The following is a 21153-nucleotide window of genomic DNA, read 5'->3' on the forward strand; positions in this document are numbered from 1 at the left end:
TTTATCATTCATGTTGGGTTATTTTATATATATTTGGGTTATATTATATAATTATCATTTAATTTTTTACTAAAAAGTGTTGCTTGCAAATAAATGGTGACATTTTCCAGGTGCATGTTATAGAATATGAGTGATCAACATATGAAAAAACTGAAACTAAGCAAACTACAAAGAAACATTGAATGTATATTAGTGAAATAGACATAAAATCTGGGTTTTAGCAAAACTTCAGAATGAAGAGATGTAAGAAGTTTTGTATAGGGAGTTTTTCCTGAAAGAGTAGAAGTTTTCACATGGTTTGCATAGGAAATCAGAAGAGGCCTCTGACAAGGAAGTCACAAGTCTTCAACCTGCAAACATAAAGAGGCGTGTCTGGAAATATAAACAGGAGGGTCTCGGAGATGACTGAAGTATAGACATCGAGCCCCAGGAGGAACAGCTCAGGTAACTGTCCGTCTTGAGACGAGAGGGAGTGCATTCTCAGCCTTCGTCCCCAAAGGGCCTTCAATTTCATCTCAATGAGTGGTTTGAAAAATTTTATAGAATGTTCTCTTTCCTCTATATTTAATTTCCTTTGTTTTCTTAGCTTCCAGACACCTTTAGGATTAGAATCATAAGATATTTTTAAGAAATATATATACACATAGACAAATTTAAAAACTTCTTTTTCTTTGGAAATTGAAGATGTGGGAGGGGTAAGCTAATTCTAGGATCAAGTTAGATACTAACTTGTTTTATTTACATCCATCTCTTTGATACATCAAAATACACTGAAATCAGTAGCAGAAAATGGCTATTAATTCCTTGAGATCACTTTTCATGGAATAAAGTTGGGGGCCCTGTGGTCACCCACAGTCTGTGAATATTGCAGCTCTAGTGTTAAAGAGTTCAGCACTAAGCTGGATCATGCTTGTTTTGGAGTGTTTATGCAAAGTTCAGATCATTTGAAGCCGGATAATCATTATAAGATCAGCTGCTAGATTACTTGTCCGGCGTTACTAGTTATGACATCCAAATATTTTTCGTTCATTTGCTTTATTTATTTATAATTGTTTTCCTGTTCAGGTAAAGCTGAAATAAGAATGTAAAAGAAAATATAGGTTCTCCCCATTGCTCTCTCTGGCTGACCTCATGTGGTGTTTAATCAGAAGACTGGAGGCCGAGCCATGGGTTGGAAGCTGGGTTTTCCCACAGCTGGGTGATTTGGGCAGATGAATTAGCCAATTTGTGCCTCATAATTACACTAGCTATAGCATAGATTGTCATGGGGATAAAGCATGTTAGTATTTCTAATGCACTTAAAATGGTATTTGAGACATAGCAGCAAATAATAAATGATCCTCTACGTCTGTGGAACTCTTCAGGAAATAATCACAGACCACCTGCCAGCCGTGAAGAACACCTCCCCAGAACCAATGAGAAACCCTCGGGCTGTTGATAACTGGATGGTGCCCAGCCAAACATGTTTAAAAAAATAAAACCAAACAAGGTGAGAAAATTGGCTCTTATTTCTCAAGTAAGAGCACCAATATAATCTCATATATAAATATTACTACCTCAGAATCACCTCCCACACCAAGCTAGTGGATGGAGACCTTGCGAAGTGTAGATGAGTTGTACACTTTTGAAGAGGATCTATACATCAATATTCCAGTTTCTTTCCCACTCCTAGGTTTGGATTTACATCTCTTTTTTCCTTTCCTATTCTTCTGCTCAAAATGGAGTTTAATTGCTTACTTAATAAAGGGAAACTTTCAAAGGTCTTCTGTGTTTTTTCTATTATTTTGGAAATACTGGTTTTCCTTTTTAAGCATTCCATGTGATCTATGATTTTCTCTCTCTGTCTTTCCCTTTCTCCGTCTCCTTCTCGCCCCCTTCTGAATTTTTTCCCACTTCTTTCGATATTTCTTCTTGCAAAAATTTAAACAATGCAGTCTGTTTTCTGAAGGCTTTCTAAATATTGTCATTTCCCACTTCCCAGGGACACAGGCAGATTGCTCTTTTGTGTCTGCCCCACGAAAGAAAGGACTCGAGAGGCTCACTCTGCTTTTCTGACAAGGTTTTAATGATTAAAGCCAAGTGGCTTAGCTTCCCTTTCTGTATCCACTCAAAAGCTAAGGCTGTGTTTCCTATTTTCAACGTATGCACCCCTTCACAAATGCTTCCTGTTCTGAGGGTTAAGTATCTTATGTGCAATGCGATCCCAGGCGATTAGAGGAAATTTTGAGCTGTAACAGGAGGACATTCACATGGCCTCATGGCCAAGCCTAGGAGGATGGATCAAATCTCCTGCAGTGGAGCCTAAGGCCTCTGAGAAAGAGAGGCAATTCCAGTCATGCTGTCGACAGCAGGGGGCTTGTCACTGCCCGAGCACAGTCAGTGTGGCCAAGGGAGGGTCCTCTCTGGGTAACAGCCCCACCACTCGCCATGTATATAAAGGGCTTTTATTGCAAAAAAAAGACCAGCACCTACAACTTTGGATGAACATAGATTGTAGTTTCTTGAACAGCAGTGTTGATGGTTGTGCTGAAGTCCATGGCCACAGCCCACTCTGCTGACTCCAAGTTATAGCTCAGAAAATTTTGAAAACAGGGTCCAAAGATGCTTCTTTGGTAAAGGTTTCCTTTTGAAAATTTTGTGTAAGGGGCCGGCCCATACTGTTAAGGTCAGTGTGTTCCGAGTCAGTGGCACAAGTTCACAGTTTCAGATCCCAGGTGCGGACCTACACCATGCTGTGCTGGTGACCCACATATAAAGTGGAGGCAGTTTGGCACAGACGTTAGCTCAGGGCTAATCTTCCTTCAGCAAAAAAAAAAAACAACATAAAAAAGTTTGTGTGAGTAGTGACAGCCTGACTCCCATATGACCCAAGTCCTAAGATGTGGGACAAACTGGTGAAATTGTCTGTGAATTTGCTCAATTCTTTGTATAATGTTGCCCCTGGAAATAACACAACACTCAACTCTTTTTTCTAAGAACTTGTAAAACCAGTCTTGGAATGAAAAATACAAAAGGAACTGGAGAAAGAACTTGTAAAGACCTGAAAGAAGTAGCAGATGCAAGAAAGAAAAGAGCTTGAAAGAAGTAGCTTTCCAAAAAAATAAAAAGTTTTTTCCCAAATCTTGTCTTTTTTTGAAATGTGTAATGGTCTTGATAGGCTCAAAGCATTAAGAATATTCCTGCAGAAGAGTTGCTAATTGGAAATAAAGTGCCTGGGAATGATAATCATACTAGAAAAACCAAGAAAAACCAAGAATTCTACAGTGAAGGACCCCCACAAAATGTTAAAGTGAAACTGCCTGTATATTGAGGGCAAAAATGAATCACTTTAAATTCTTAAAATTCAGAGCAGTCACTAATATAACGGCCAGAAAGTAATGACACACTTGCTTTTTTTTTTTATTTGCAAAACGGCCAGTATTTAGCAACAGAGATTTCTGTAATGCGGTAATTCAGAGAACAGAGAGAGCCACAAACCTTGCTTTCATCTCTCATGTTCAATATGGCCATGGCTAAGACTCGTTTGTAGTAATTGTCTCCTTTTGCAGATTGGCAACTAGGCTTAACAACGTCACAGATGGCACCTCTCGTTTAAGTATCAGGAATTCTGAATGCCTGAATTCAGCAGCTAATAACTTAAATTACAACGTGTTTTAGTCACTCTTTGCTACCTATCCATTGCGCAGCAATATTGAAAAGATAAGTTTTAAACTTAAAAATTCCACCAAAATTATTGAGAAATGAATTCTTTGATAATATATACAGTAAAATAATTGCCATGGAGTAATATACTTAATACAGGAAACATATACTATTTCTTTATGGAGTTTTTCATCCCATCAAATATATTAATATAATTACAGTATAATTAATTAGGATATTATTCTATCTTGTTTATGATCCTAAAATTCCCAAAGATTTTATTGGGATTTGTACCTCCCAAAGAGTATTTTATTAGAACTATAATAACACCTTAAATAATAATTATCAAATCTCTTTTACTTAACAACTTTGGTATATTTCTAGGTAACGTTAATAATGTGAAATTAAAGTTACTATAAATTGAACATCACCTACAGTGCAGATATGACCCGCACGGTCTTCCTGTCTCTTTATTGTCTCTGTAGTTCCTCCACGATTATAGTGCTAATGTTTATTAACTGTTCATGGCCAGGTATTATATACATTAATATTAAGTCTAAAATAGCTTCTGACCATTATCTTGAAATTCGTGAGTTGAAGAAGGCGTGGGAACCACTGTGTCACATGGACACACAAACACATACACACACCATCCTGAATACACACCATTCTCCATTCTTAAGTCACATTCTGAATCCTTATCTCTGGGGGAAAATACCCCTGAAAGTTCTGCATTTTAAATTACACACTTGAGAGAGTAATTCTATGCTGTTGGGATATCAGAAATGTCGCATTTACTGAATCAGAATATCATTACACAGATTTTAAATTAACAAACCAATTTGATTTATTAATTTTCCATTCAACTCCAATCTTTCTTATTTTAGTTTTTTAAATTTAATTATTTTATTTATTTTTCTTATTAGCATCTCCATAACTGTGAGAGAAAAATGAATAAGTATCATATTCTCTCTTATTTGAAAGGTTTAATTAAAGAAGATTTTTTAAAATATTAACTAAATTCACAGTGTTTTTCTACTTTTCCTCTCATTTTTAATAATATAGATTGCAGAGCTACTCTTATTAAAAATATGTTTCCAGAGACTCTAGACCCCTTTCGTATGCCCATGTTGAACTTACACGACTTAGTAGATTTTGCAGAGAGCTGTATGCTGAAGATGTAGCCTCTCTTTTCAGGAAATCTGGAGAACCCAAAACCCTGGAAATCTCTCACACTGAAAAGAAACCATATTCTGTATAAAACATGCTTTATAATGCATTTCTGTGGTCATAAAAAAGTATGGAGAATCTCCCAGATTCATGAATAAAAAATAAATTATTTAATAAAACAGATATTTGAACTACTGTCTTTGTGGAAGCATTGCACCTTAGACAAACTCAAAAGAGACAGGCTTGAGGCAAAAGATTGTATTTGCTAAGCCTTTGCCCTTTGGGGCAGTGTAGGAACTAAAACTCTAGCATTGATTCTGGAGATGGGAGAGAGCTCAAATTATCCCAGATTGATAGAGTCTTTTGGCTCTTTGAATAAGCAAATATGAGCCCTTTTTTTGAAGAATGAATGTATTATAGCTCTTAAGATTGCTATCACTTATGATCACCCAAAATAAACTTACAATCAAATATCACAAACACACATAGAAACAAACGAGATTAGGATCCAAGGATTTCAGACATTGGAAGTATTAGATCATACACAATATAAGACAAAAATGTGTGAAACGCCAAAAGAAAAACAAAGAAGGAATCAGAAAGTGAAAAAGAAAAACCTGATTATGAAACGCAATTTTATAAAGCCAGATTGGGGGGGGAAAGGAAAAATAGGAATTTATAATTAAAAATATAATCATTGAGTTGTAAATTCATCGAATGTCTTCTTGTACAGGTTAGAGACAACTAAGGAGAGAATTTAAGAAATAGAAGATACGTAGAGAGAAATTATCCAAAATGAAATACAGAGAGACAAGATGGGAACTTATAAAATGAAAGATTGATATATATTTAGGATAGAAGGGAGATGTCTGGTATATATCTAACTAAAGTTAAGAAAGGAGATCATAGGGGTAAGAGAAGAGAAGCAATGTTCAGTTAAGTTAAGAAGATGCCACAAATGGAGGCATGCATAGAGGCAGCCAAACATATATTAAGACATAAAAAACTAATGAACTAGCTCCATCCTTAGGAATAGTGACGTGAAACTGAAGATCAAAAAGCACAGTGAAAAGATTAAAATAGCATTGAAAATAGAAAATCATTTGTCAAACTAAGAAAGAGAAACTAGACTGAGAACTGATGGATCACAGAACAATAGAAACCAGCAAAGGACAGCTTAACATCATCATACTACAAAGAGAAAATAACTCCAGTTTAGACAAACATACTCAGCAAAATGATATTTTAAAAAATAGGGAGAAAATAAAACATTAAAAACAATTTAGAGATCTTTTTCAACACAGAGTTTATACAAGAATGTATAAAGAACACCTTAATAAGGAGGAGGAGGATTCCAGAAGGAATGTTTGAAAGGCAAGAAGAAATGGAGAACAAATACAGTCACAAGCAGGCTATTCAATGAACACGCTGTTGGGTAAAAGAGTAAGTATAATAATGAATTTTCTTTAAAGGAACAGAATTAAAGTCTATTCACTGACAACATATGAGTTCCAGCTGAGATGATGAGAGTTGAGTTAAGTCAGTGGAAGTGTCCTTGAATTATTCAGGGAGGAATTTCAGATATTAACTAAAATAAGGTCAAGGCTAAACCCAAAGATAATTTTATAGGTAAACTCTAAAAAACGTTTAAAACTATACACTAAAACTAAAAATATTTTCTAATTTTTAAAACAATGGAGAACAAAATGGAATAATCTGAAAGACAAAACAAACCAAAAAAAAGTTAATCAATCCAAACAAAGCAAAAAAAGAAAGCATAACAAATGTGAAACAAATTGGCAGCAAAAGTAATATGGTAGAAATAAGTACAAATATAACAAATATCAGAATAAACATATATGCAATTAATATGGCTGCAAAAATGTCATATTTGACTGAAAAATTCTAACTCTATTCTTTTTTATGATAGCTAAATACCTAATTACCTAAAACTTCAGAGCATGGATTAGTGAAAGTAAAACTCTGGGAAAACTTTTATTGGGCAAATTTTAATAAAATGAAAACAGGGATGCCTATATTAATGTCAGAGTAAATAGGATTAAAGGGAAAAGCACTGTCATACACTGATAATAAGGTTCAAGTCATCGTGAATACATGTACAATATATGTATGTATTAATATATATAAATTCACATTTTGTCAGCACAAATAAAATTGGTTCATTATATATCAAGCAAATATTAATAGAACTACAATACAACTACAAATACACTAATCCACCGCTATGATGGGAAATTTACATTCAACTTTCTCTATTAATATAAGGTCAAGATAGAATGGGTATAAAAAAGTAGAACAAGAAATTTAATAAGCATTATATAGAACTCTAATTCCTACAATTTGAAAATAAATATTTGGTAGTATGGAACATATGGACCACTTGCAAATATTGATCCATAAGAGGACAAAATGTGTCTCAACAAATTTTAAAGAATTGTTATCCTGTACACTATGTTGTCCAGTACAATGAAATAAAGTTAGAAGTTACTGACAAAATCTAAATTAAAATTCTCTAAACTAGTAGATTAAAAAATGTTATTCTAATAATTTTAGGGTAAAAATAAATCATAGCCAAGATTAAAAATAATCAAAACTAAAGAATAATATAATGATACATATCCAACTTTTAAAATCAACAAACATGACAAATTGGTGGAAATTTAAATCATTATATGTTCTTATTAGAATATAAGAAAGGCTACAAATTAATGAACACAGAGACTAACTCAGGTATTGGAAAAGGGAAGGGACTAATACAAAAAAATTGGAAAGAATGTGATCACAAAGAGCTGAAATTATTGAAATAGTAAACAAAGAACCATAATTTCTTTGCAGAGATTACTAAACAATGCAAATATAATATTATATAAATCAAGAAAAATTAATATAGACACAAAACAGAAAGAAGAAATAGACATAATAACAATTTCTATAAGGACAAAAAATGTAAGAGAATAACACGAGAAATTTTGTGCTAAAAATAAATGTGAAAACCTAGACAAATTAGATAAATTCCTGGTAAAATATAACATCCAATTTGAATGTGAAGAAACATCAAGCCTGAACAGTTATAGGGTTAATTTCTTTGAAGTTAAAGTTAATTTATTTGAACTTCAGTAACAAAACTACACAAGGACAGTAAAAGAATGGAAAATTTAATACCTAACTAACTCATGAAACTAGATGTAAATATGTTTAAAAATATTAGCAAACAGAATCCAGTAATTTCTATGTATTGGTATATTATGACCAAGTTGAATTTATTTCAGAAGTTCAAGAGTAGTATGATAACAGTAAATTGATAGATTTATTTTACTACATTATAGAATGGTGGAAATTGCAGTCATCTTACCAGATACCATAAGATACATTTGGCATAACTCAAAACCTACTCATAATTCAAACTATTTATAAAATGCAAATATTCGGGAGGTTTCTTACCAGGGAAAAAGCATATCTGCCCAAACTGCAGAAACCGTCACGTGTTGGTGAAATGTGAAGAGTGTTTCCTTTGAAATCAAGAGCTGCACAAGGCTGTTTTGTTATCCTCTGTCCACAGGGCACAGGAAGTTTATGAGTCTCAGGAAGACTAAAAAAAGGGAAAAAGACATAAAATGTGTTAATAACTGAACAGAACGAAATGAATGAGGTGACTGTTTACACAGAAAACCAAAGAGGACCTACAGGTAAATTATTGGAAGTAGTAAGAGAGGGTTTAGCAAAGTGGTTGGAAATAAGATAAATATACAGCAATTGGTTACATTTTACACACTATCAACCACTAATAAGAAAACATTAGTACTGCTAACAGTAATAACGATGATGGCAAACATCGACAAACAAACCCAACACAAGATTTAAAAGAAAACATACAAAACTTTATAAAACCTTATCGAAAGAGATTTTTAAAAGACCTACATAAAAGGAGAGATATATCATGTTTGTGGATAGGAAGAGGTAATATTGTAAAAAGTTAATTCTCCTCTAATTGATCTATATATTCAATGCAATTTTATTAACCTTCCTACTGCGTGTGTGTGTGTGACTTGAGAAGCTACTTCTGACATTTATGTGAACCAGTACAAGGGCAAGAGATCAATAACAGCCAAACTAGTCCAAGAGTGAAACTTGCCCTCTACAATATCTGCAGGAACGAAATACCTCGGACTGAGTGGCTCATAAACAGCGAAAGTTTATTGCTCCCAGTTCTGGAGGCTGGAAGTCTGAGATCAAGATGCCAACACAGTCAGGTAAGGCCCCTCTTCTGGGTGGCAGACCCTCATGTTAAAACAGGCTCACGAGCTCTGTGGGGTCCCTTTTATAAGAATATTAATCCCATTCACGAGGGCTCCACCCTCACGAGCTAATCACCCCCAAAGGCCCCCTATCGTAATACCATCACCTTTGGTATTAGGTTACGATTCAACACATGAATTTAGGGGCACAAGGACACTGAGACCACAGCATTATAAAGCTTGTCATACAGATTAAATAAATGAGGTGTGGTGGAGTCGATTCAGCTAAAACTACTGACAATTACAGCAGGCTAGAGAGACTCGAATCCGACCTGGCCATGGAGACAGGCGTTTTTCTCTGATTTCTCCCTGCTCTGTTCCTATGCCCTGGAAGTGTGCCTGACACGGAGAGGCGCTCAGTAGCTGCTTGTTGAGTGGAGTTTGCAGATCTGTGGCATATGCAGCACTGCCGAAGCTGTGAGAGAGACACAATGATTCCATGAAGGATTCTGGGATGATTGTTGACTTCTGTATAATGGACTCCTTACCAATTATTATACAAAAAGAAAATCAAGATGCATTAGATATTTAAATGTGAAAAGAAAATGTTGCAATTTTAGATTTAAAAAAGTGGGAAAGCACAGTCATGATCCTAAGGAATATTTTTAAACAAGATACAAAATGTTCTAAGTTTAAAAATGAAACATTTAAACATATTGAAATTAAGAAATTCTGTTCATCAAAAACCATATGACAAGCCAACAAGCTGTAAATTGGAGAAAATATTTGAAGCACATACAATTGAGAAAAATAATTACAGATCATATAAGGAAGTCTCATAAATCAATAAGAAAAAGATAAACAACCCAATATAGAAATGGGTAAACTACAGGGGCCGGCCCAGTGGCATAGTGGTTGAGTTTGTACGCTCCACTTTGGTGGCCCAGAGTTTCCGGGTTTGGATCCTGGACGCAGACCTACACACCACCAATCAAGCCGTGCTGTGGCGGTGTTCCACATACAAAACAGAGGAAAACTGGCACAGATATTAGCTCAGGGACAATCTTCCTCTCCACAAAAAAAGGGTAAACTATACAAAGAACAATATTTATAAACCCTGAAAAGCAAATAAAGATATGAAGACATGCTCACCATCCTTAGTAATCATAGAATTAGTAATAAATGTTACAGTGATCCACCATGTCATATCCACCAGACTGACAAAACTTATGATTGAAAATACGTTACAGTAAAGATATGGATGGATGAGAACCTTCATAAGTTGCTAGCACGCATGTAAATTAGTACAATCCTATTGGAAAATAATTTGGCATTATCTTTTAAGTATGAACATTCTTATTCCCTCCAAATCAGCAACACCACTTCTAGATCTATACCATAGGGGACATTTGTGTGTTGCACCACAGATCCCTGAGAGAGTATTCAGAGAACCATCCTTCTTAATAGCAAAACCTTAAGACAACCCAGACTTCTACTGACAGGAGAATGGAAAAATAAAATGAGGAAGAATCATAAAGTGGAATGTTAGATTACAGGGAAATAGTGAACTACAACCTTATGAAACCACATGAATGGATTTTAAAACCTATGGAGTGATACATCACCAAACTACCTTTTATAAGCAAAGAAATGGTGAACACCAGCTTCAGGTGGTGTTACCTGTGTTGGGAAGGTGGAAGGGTGGGATGGAAGAGACACATACCCACTGTGGCCACGGTAGTGAAGATGTTCGGTTCCATAAGTAGACTGGTGGACTTACAACTGTCCTTTTTATCTTGCTTTATAACCTGCATTAGTGTGTACCAAAGGTTACATAATTAAGGCTGTTTTAGAGAATTCATCAAAGCTGCACATAAGGACAAAAATAAAGTGATCTGACATAGAACAAATTCTTAACTACTGTACATATTCAACACACAGACTGTTATATGTTCCTTCCAACTTGGAGATAAAAATAAACTGCCTTTCTGTATTGTTTTGGGAAGGAAATTTCATCTTCAAGTACTGATAATAAAATTTTAAATTTTTGAGGTAATAACATGTGACTACGTCAAATGTCGTCTTCTGAGACGAACACCTTGGTAATTAGTACCATCAAATCAATAAGAAAGCTTACCCTGAGAAAGTGGAAGAGAAAATCTCTGTGATGTTGCTGACGTGAGGTTGCTCTCTCAAGATTCCCACGTCTCCCAGCATCTCAGAAGAGCAGAGTGAACCAGGGCTTTCAAAATGGCATATTTTGATGTCTAGAAAACTGTAATTATTTTCTGTGATAATGTCTGAAAGCAACTTAGTTCTAATTTAAATTAAGAAAAAGATAAATGTAAATATTGTTTTATTCCAAAGCTGTTAACTCAGATTTTCATAAATGGAAAACTGTGAACAATACTAAGATGTAACAATTATAAGATCAGGCCCTCAGGCTTCCAACTGTTTTTAACTTTCTTATTTTTCATTTACAGACTCCCACAGTCCTTTAGAATAGATTCCTTCTCAAAGTCTTACAATTTTTATGTTCAAAAAGGGCTCAGTTAAACTTCTGCTGATTTTAAACATTATTTGACTTATGTAAGCTTGCTAAAAACACTCGGGCTTTTTCCTCGATAGGGCCACTTTTCAGCAGCGTGATCTCCTCCTGGATCTCTAACCTGACCCTTAACTTAGCAATCATGCTCCGTTATTTAATAAGAAGTGTGTTTTATCTGCACTCAGGCATGAGCATATTTTCTAAACATAAAACCCAAGAGAAATACAATAATAGATAAGACAACAGGTTTTACTACTTAAAAATATAAATGGAGGAGAGATGAGGGAGAGATAATCAACGTTTCTGATTTTGGCACTTCAGTTAGTGATGTGGCCACTCACTGCGAGGAACGAGATGAACTAGACGGAGGCGAGACTCCAGCGGGAAGTCGTCACTTCAGTTTGACTGTGAAAACCTCTGAGACGAACCAGCAGCTGACGTCTGGTCTCAAAGATGAACTCTGAGCTGGCGATGAAATTTCAGGGGGCAGGTGTACAGCAGAAGCCATGGATGTGGAAGAGCTTTTCCAGAGAAACGTTACACCTGAGAAGAGCCTGAGAGGACCGGGATGAGAGCAGATGTTGTGAGGGCTGGCTCCTGGGTCCCAGGCCACAGAGAGCTTCACTGAGCAGGTCTGGGCTGAAACCCAGAAACGAGTTTTCATCAAGCAGATGTTCTCTGGGCTGTACGTAAGAGAGGACACATAACAGGGAGGGACCACTCTTGTTTCCTTGTGTTTCCAAAAACCAACACTGCAAAACACATAAAGTCCACAGGCGGAAATTATTTCTCTGAGTCACGAGTATATCTCTGAGGATTTTGGTGAGAAACGTGTGCCCAGTTCACTAAGAGCAGCTTTGTGATAAAGCACAAAATCACTTATTCAAATGAATTACAGTAGAATCACGTGATGAGACGATCAACTTATCCACTCCTCTAATTGTGGTGGACCTAAACAATCTGGTAGAAAGAATCTACTTTAAAAGATTAAAAGAAAAAAAGATAATGCCCCAAGTGCTCTCATTGAACAGCATTCTACTCTACTCTGGTTCAGTTTGAAATTTAACTATTTTGAGTGAATTGGTTTTACCAAGAGAAACACTTCAATTAAGAGAAATTCGTGGGATTAGTAAGAATTGCATCTTTTCATATCATTGCAAACTTGAATTTTCTTATTGGAAAAAAGTGTGTATTCATGATTGTCCTTGTGCTGTTAATAATATGAAAGAAATAGAATGATGAGGTATAATAGGAATTGAATTCACAGCCAAGCAAAAAGAAGTCATGGTGAGAATAAAATATTAATAGACGCTAGATAGAATATAGCTAGATTTTTCATTTTCCTAATAGAAGATTCTAAAATCTGGTATATTTTGGAAAAGTCCTTGATGGAAGCACTCAAAATTACAAAGGACACTTTTCTGTTTAACCTTGTCCCATAACAAGATGAGGACAAGGAGATAATTGATAAAACAGGGGCAGTAAATTCAGAACAAATCGAGGTAAATAATGCCTTATGAATGTGGATAGCCAAACTGTGAAATTCATTGACCACAGAGGTCACTGAGTCAAATATCACGGCTGAGTTTAAAGAACAGCTGGGTGATTTCACAGCCTCTAACAGCTTTGGGAGCCCTGCTCAGCAGGCGGAGATAATGCTGAAGGTAATCAAGCCTCTTGTTTCAGGACGTGAGTTACCGACGGGGGGTTGTCCAATTTCACGTCTTCCTTTTCTCCTCTGCACACTTCTCATAAACACCCACCTTCGGGGCTGACATCCATGGACGCTGGAGCTGTTGTTCAGCACTTTCACGCTGACGCTGATCGACGCCTGCGTCTTCCTTCAGCTTCGTCCTGTAAGGCAGGAGCAGCCGAAACTGGTTTGGGAAATGGAATGTTCCCTGGTCATGGCAAGACAACCTATGCTTTATGCTTCAGCAGCTGCCTTAGGGAATTGCTCTCAGTATTCTTGAGTTGACCAAACTAAAACAGTTTGAAACTGTCAATCACTGCATTTTGGGGGACGACACTTGATAGTGCTAACTTTGGTAAAGTGGTCTTGGTGAAGCTACCCTCCCTTTAACATTTCATTCTAAACGTCTTGTATCTTTAAAGGCAGCATTCCATGGAGCTTTAAACTGTGTTCCTCTTTAGAAATACTATCGACTGCATTATGCTGCCTCTTATTTTTAATCTGTGTCACAGACCAAGTCTTTTTATTTACTTTGTTTTTATTTAATTTAGGTCAAAATTCAAGTTTTTTTTTTTTTTTAAAGATTTTTTATTTTTTCCCTTTTTCTCCCCAAAGCCCCCCCGGTACATAGTTGTATATTCTTTGTTGTGGGTCCTTCTAGTTGTGGCACGTGGGACGCCGCCTCAGCGTGGTCCGATGAGCAGTGCCATGTCCGCGCCCAGGATTCGAACCGACGAAACACTGGGCCGCCTGCAGCGGAGCGCGCGAACCTAACCACTCGGCCACGGGGCCAGCCCCTCAAAATTCAAGTTTTATCATTCAAGTCAATTTTTCCAAAGTAGAAAATTTTGACAGAAAAATAAATAAAACTTAAAACCACCTATGATCTTAAAATCCAAACTAAATATTGCTGAGTGTATACAGTCGTACACACGCACACACACAAACATATATATATCTTCTGCTAGTTTGGTTACATAAAATCAGGAGCATATTACACATACTATTGTATAACTTATTCCTTAAAAGAGTGATCTTAAATTTGTTCTGGTTTTATATAAAGTAATCTGAACCTGCCTTTTGCTCTAATAACAAATATTTCCAGATTAACTGGTAAAATATTCTTTCCTTTCTCCACTGATTTAAAATCATATCTCCATCGTGTATCAAATTAACGGCAATAATTAAACCAACTTCTGAGGTTTATTGATTTTAATATCTATTTTTGCACTTCACATTAATTTTATATTATATTTAAATATTTAATAGTAAGAATATCTTCTAATTATTACTTTTCTCAAAATGTTTGGATTGATCTCGTTTCATGATGAAATTTTAAATTATTTTATTCATTTTAGAGAATTAAAAAATAAATACAAAAATTTTATTTTAATCTTGTTTAGTACATTTTGTAGCTGTATCATTATTGTTTCTGCACATTTTTTATGTTTAGTACTGAAAAATTCACAATTTTGTATCTATTACGAATAAAATATTTCTTCTATCTTATTTTCTAATTGGATATTGGTGGTATATAGAGAATCTCTTGATTTTGGTTTCATTGATTTTCTCTATTAATTTTGTGCTATAAATTTCTGCTCTAATTTTTATTGTTTATTTTCTTCCACTTACCTTCGACTTCATTTGCTCTTTTTTTTCTCGTTTCCTAAGATGAAGTTTTCGAGCTCTGATTTCAGGTCTTTCTTCTTTCCTCATACGTGCATTCAATGCGCTTTATCTCCCTCGGCTCTCTTTCACTCCGTCTCACAAATTTCGACACATTTATTTTCATTTTAATTTAGTTCAAAATATTTTTAATTTCTCTTGAGATTTCTTCTCTGACCCATGTTTTATTTAGAAGTGTGGTTGTTTACTCTCAATGTATTTGGGGATTTTCTAGTGATCTTTCTGTTACTGACTTCTAGTTTAATTTCTTTTTTTTAAATAAATGCTTCCTTTTTTTTTTTTTAAAGATTGGCGCCCAAGCTAACAACTGTTACCACTCTTCTTTTTTTTTTTTCTTTGTGCTTTTTCTCCCCAATCCTCCCCCAGTACATAGTTGTATATTTTAGTTGTGGGTCCTTCTAGTTGTGGCATGTGGGATGCCGCCTCAACGTGGCCTGACGAGTGGTGTCATGTCCGCGCCCAGGATCCGAATCAGTGAAACCCTGGGCCACCATAGTGGAGCACACAAACTTAACCACTCGACCATGGGGCCGGCCCCTCTAGTTTAATTTCTGTCATCTAACAGCAGACATTGTATGATTTCTATCCTTTTAAATTTGTTAAAGTGTGTTCTATGGCCCAAAGAAATAAACATTTTTAAACTCTCTTTTTAATATTTATAACTGTCTTCTTTTTTTCTTTTTCTTTCATTTTTATTTATTTCTTTTTCTGTTTTTCTTCCACTTTTCTTCTTACTTTTCTTTGTATTTATTTATTTATTTGACAAGTCTAACCATTATTAAAAGCAATCTCCAACCAGTGAATTCTGTTTCTAAATATTCAAGTATTTAACAGTTATTGAAGTCTGGGGCTAAAAGATGAGTTTTACGCCAAATTCTTTCACAAACTGGAGATAAAGTGCTTTAGTAGGTCAGCTCTTTCTTAATTTATTGGTGCCCTTGAGCACACTGAAATTCCACTTTCATAGTGTTGTGATTTTTTTCCTCAAAATACTGACATGCCTTCTCCAAAAAATGGATGAAAAAGTACTCAGACCAACGAATGTGGATTCTATTATTTTATGTCAGATTTTATGACTCCTTATAAATTTCTTACTAATTTCCTGGAGTCAAAAGGAGCCAGATCAAAAAAACAGCGTTGTTTTGGGGCAGGAGCGAAGGTTTTCCCACGTGATTCAGGAGAGACACAGCTCTTGGCACCACCATCCTGTGGAGCCCTAGGAACTTGAGCAACACGTGGGTGTGTCAAATCTGCCTTCCTTCACTGCTCTTCGGGGACTCTCCAGCCTTTGAGAGGCGTTCGTTTGTGGACTTTTCCCTGGGTTCACATTGGGGGTGTAGAGCTGATTCCCATTCCGGGCTGCATTTCTCCAGCAGAAGTGGAATTATCTAGCTGGGAAGAAAATGGAGGAGAGAACAGAAGGTCCTTTTCCCTCTCTCTGCAGCATACACATGTGCAAATGCTCAGTACGAGGAAAACTGTTGTTGATTAGTATGTGTTAATGGCTTCACAGATGGTTCTCAGGAACGAGGTTAATGTAGGTCTTGCCTATTTTAGAGTTGAAGTGTCAGGAAGAAAATGAGTGTCCTCTCTTGCATCTTATCCTATATAATTTCAAATATAAGTTGTTATTCACATCTATCTCTCATTAAATAAGAGTGTATTACTCAGCAAAAGTCACTCTGTCAGTTTCATCTGGAATTCCCTTGATTTCCTAGAACAATAATAACTTACTTCTGTTTTCTTCTGCAGAGTTCCAAGAGAGGTGGCGTGAGGTGCTCTGGTGAGGATAAGAATCAGTCTAATATGCATCTACTCCAAGGAGCCAATTTCTAGTTTCTTAATAATCTAGGTTTAAAAAGGGAATTATTTGAAACTTTGTACCACATACTTCATCAGTTTTATGATATCTATTATATGAGAAAAGCTTGAAATTGTTTCTCATAAAGCAAGAATTAATTTTCTTTCGATTTACACACTAACGCTGGGTGTACATTTTGAGGCAAAGAATATTCAGAAATGTTTTTATCAATGAACAAGATCTTCAAGACGTGGTGCTAATAAATGAAGTAAAAAGTAATTTTAAGAAATGAGTAAGCAGAATCTACTGACCCAGTAACACACTGGAAAGGAAATGAAGATAGATTAGGATACGGTGGTCTACACCCACATCTTCTTGTACTTGTTTGACCTCAGTCTCCTTAAATCACCTTTCGTCTCTACAAGAAAACCATGGTTAGTAAGCAACATTGGAGGAGGACTGATGAAGTCATGTCTATTCTGCAAACATTTAAAAATTCCCACAAGCCCTAAGAATCTAGATGTTAATGTGGAAACAACTCCTGGGTAAATGTGTTTATTAATTAGTGTGTTAATATCAACCGACTGTGGCTTTCATTGTCTTTTTCATTTCACTCAGGAGCCTGGATCGGATGATTTGTTGCTAGTGGGTTACAAGTCAAGTATGGATGCCTTTCTCAAGAATCAAATAGAATTTGAAAAATGTTTCTGTGATTTTCTCATTTAATGACAACAAAATCATCACTGATATTGCCAGCATCAGCACCAGCACCTGCACCTGCCTCCAAGAGTAGTAACACGCTGAGTGAGCACCGTGTTCCAGCCACTGGGAGATTTACTACTCATGGGTTAGCTCATCCAGTCATCACAGAACCCCTACATACAGGTACTAATGTATCTAGGAATAATTGAGAAGATGGGTAGACTGCAGCCATAGGGACCACAAATTTCACAAACACGAAGTGGATAATATACAACTGAAAGTGAAATAATCTCAGCTAGTCCCTCAAACAGCAGTAGGGAGAAGAGATAAAGAACCTGGATTCTCCCTCACAGTTGTGTTGGGATGCTTGAAGAGTAGAGCTTAAGAAGGACTTTGAGGTCGGCACGTTATTTGGTGGGATAGGTTTACTGACACATGTACACACATTTTCCAGGGAGTAATTGCCTTCCTTCCAGCACTGTCAGAACTGAGATTTTTCTGCAGGAAACAAACAGTCGCTCGCCCTGTGGGAGGGAGGGTGTGATTGGTTTAGGAGTGGGAGCTGAGCAGAGCCAGGATGGCAGGTCCGGGAGACCGGCTGGTGAAGACCATCAGTGGCCATGGACCGCACGGGAGGTGGAGGAGGGACTCTCAGTGAGCAGAGGGAAACTACGCGCTGCATTGCAATGAATAAACCCATAAGGATAGGAGAGAATCTTAAGGGGCAGTTCGCACAAAGAACAGTGGTGGCAGCTCCTGGTCTGGACTCAGGGGGTGGAATGAGTGGAGAGAGAAATTGCAGAGGAATTTTGAAAATCATGTTTAAAATAATGTACGGAAAGGAGATGTAAGTGTATGGAGGCTTGGCGACAAGGACGTAAAGCCAGAATCCACAGCTCACAGTGACCACAGCCCAGCGCTGAGGACCCCCAGGTTGTCTTGTTCAGTTCTGTGAAGTGGGTAATCTCAGTGGTCCAATAAGACACACAGTGCAGAGGTAATCTGCCCAATGCTGAACTCTCATAAGGAGATCACCCCAGGTGTCTAACCCGAGACCCTGTCTGTAACTAGTGAGCATGGACTGTATCACACTCCCAGAAAGAGGAGAAAAAAACAGCAAAGCATAACATAATCAAGACAGTAAGACAAGGGCCCTGTCTGTCTCTTCCTAAGGAGCACTGGTCATTCACTTACAGCCATCCCTCTCCAAAAAGGGTGAGAAAGCCTCCCTGTGGGGGCTCAGGAGAGGCAGCAATAAACCCATAATGAATTTAATTATTGATAATGCTCTCTATACAGCAAATCGACGGCCTTGTCATTGGATATGACTTAGGCAAATACTCTTTGTTGCATCCCCAAGTTTGAGAAGCCTATACTAAAAATGTTGATTCTAAAATTCCAGGAAGAAAATCTTCTAATTTGGTCACAGAAATAGAGCCCACACTGGTATGCACAGCCCGCTGGTGATCTGCTCCCCATCCCCAGCATCCGGACACAGGAGAGAGAGAGCAGTTGGATGCAGACAGTCTCTGCCACCTGGGAGGGCTGAGTCCCTCTCATATTCGCAGTCCACAGATCGCACGCAGCAGCCTTTTTCTGGGAATGAGGAATTACAAAAGCTCTTATTTAGATGATGGAATTTACAACCATGAAACAAACAGCTCAAATTGGTTGAAAGGTTAGATAACTCTCAGGCCATCTTCCAGGAAGACCAAGCCATTAACACTCCCAATCAGGGAGAACTTTACAGCATAAATGTCCCCCTGAGTAAGAAAAGTTATCTGTTTTCACTGTATTTCCTGGTTCAAAATTATATTAAATTACCTACGAAATGTTAGTGCCATTTAAGTGATGACTCATTCCCCCATTTTGAATCTAAGCAAGGTTGGGGTATTCTTTGCTTTTTGGAAGGGTTATTTTTTCCTTTTCATTGGATTTATCTTGTTCGTTTCAGCACAGTAAACAAAGTCTCAGCAAGACTTTCAGCTTGTCTCTTCAGAAAGAACTTTTTCATCAGCTGGGGAGAGGTGAGCGAATGTTCGCTCCCTGACGTTTCACTGGGAAAGAAACGGTCAGGTGACACACTTTCTCCTTCACTCACGGAAATTTCACAGGGGCCTTTTCGTCTGCTGGACCTGGGAGATGCAGAGCTGAGGCGGGAACGCAGTCTCTGCAGTCACTGAGTGTGGCTTCCATTCAGGGAGACAGATGTCAAGCAAGTGTGCGTGCAAATTATTTCTATAACAGTTGAAGTACACGTAACAAAGAAGGCCACTTGTTTCCAGCACTGGACACTGACCCGGACCCATCAGCGGAGCGGGGCGTAACCTAAGCCAGGCGAGGCTTCACTAAGGAAGAAATGTTTATGTAAAACTATGGAGGATAAGGATCTAGAGCAGAAGAGGCGGGGAGCAGCCATGGTCTGAGGAAGGAGCTGTGCAAAGGCCAGGAGGATGGGCAGGAGGCCACAGGGCTGGGGCTGCCGGAGCGCAGAAAGCAGGGGTGGTGACGCTGGAGGCGGCTGGGCCAACAGCCTGGCCCCCTCCTCACAGGACCTCCAGGAGTGCAAGAGGGAAAAGAGGCTGATCTTTGATCTACAGAGCCCTGGGGGCGGGGGGGCAGCCATCTTAAAAGCATAGGCACTGTTAACTGATTGCAAGAAAAAATTATTTTCCTTCTAGCCCCACTTTAATTTTACTGTTAATCAAACCAGTGTTGAACTCAAAACAGAAAAAAGAAATTTAGTTGCTAACTCTGTTGTGTTTTTGTAGGAGTCAATTTATATAAAGTGCTTGAAGGAAGCTTGAAAATGTTGCGCTTTCCGTGCCGTAGAATTGTAGGCATCTTTCTCACGGCAAAAGGGATAAATTAAAGGGCTGAAACCTGAAACGAGGACGAGATCACGAACGCCAGTTGCCTGGGTTTAGAAATAGTACCACTCAGCGCAGAGCAGCTTGAAGAAATGCAGTTACTTAAATTAGGACGCACCAGTAGACTTTAAGATTTTAGTGTTTTTTTTCCATTAAAGAATGTTTAAATGATGAAGGTGGAAAACGAATCTTACCGGAAAGCTGGCTTTGACTGTAATTTCGTCCTGAGCCTACAGCCAATCCCACGAATCGTCCTTCCGACCGAACGCGCTTGCCTTTTATTCCGTCTCGTTAGGTGTAGTTCCAGGTGAACCCAAGCTCCGTGCGCTTGGCGGGTAAGACGAGGAACACAAAAACACCGACTCATCCAAAAACTACCTCAAGGGGCCGCCCGGTGGCCGAGTGGCTAAGTTCCCACGCGGTTGGGCGGCCCAGGGTTTCACCATTCGGATCCCGGCACCGACCCGGCCCCGCCCACCGAGCCAGGCTGAGGCGGCGTCCCAAGTGCGACAACTAGAAGGACCCACAACGAAAGTATACAACTATGTGTATGTGGGGGGGGGGGGGGGCTTTGGGGAGAAAAAGGAAAAATAAAAACTTAAAAAAAAAAACTATGTCGAACACGTATGGTATGTTGATCGCCTCCAGGTGGTGTGGAGACGGATAAAAGACACAGCGTCCACCCCAAGACACGTGGGGGACCCACACCCCTGCACGTAAAATGCAGACGGCGGGATGTGACAGACGCCACGTGGAGCGCAGCATCCTCAGAAGAGGGAACGCTC

At 37.8% G+C, this 21153-nt stretch overlaps 1 long non-coding RNA gene across 3 annotated transcripts; it reads right to left on the bottom strand.

Annotated features, from left to right (window-relative positions):
* Positions 1–756: 756 nt before the first annotated feature.
* On the bottom strand, positions 757–20875 carry LOC139081861 (uncharacterized). 3 transcript variants are annotated; one of them, XR_011537311.1, is made up of 7 exons: positions 13380–20875; positions 11206–12170; positions 10792–10876; positions 9401–9543; positions 8275–8422; positions 4783–4877; positions 757–2799 (listed from the first exon to the last, which is right to left on the bottom strand). It is a non-coding gene; the product is annotated as an uncharacterized lncRNA (long non-coding RNA). The 3 variants fall into 3 exon arrangements; XR_011537310.1 differs by having other exon boundaries at positions 11206–11343; positions 11958–20875; XR_011537309.1 differs by having other exon boundaries at positions 11206–20875.
* Positions 20876–21153: the final 278 nt, after the last annotated feature.

This window comes from Equus przewalskii, chromosome 2 (genome assembly GCF_037783145.1).
Source record: "Equus przewalskii isolate Varuska chromosome 2, EquPr2, whole genome shotgun sequence".
NCBI classification, from domain to species: Eukaryota; Metazoa; Chordata; class Mammalia; order Perissodactyla; family Equidae; genus Equus; species Equus przewalskii.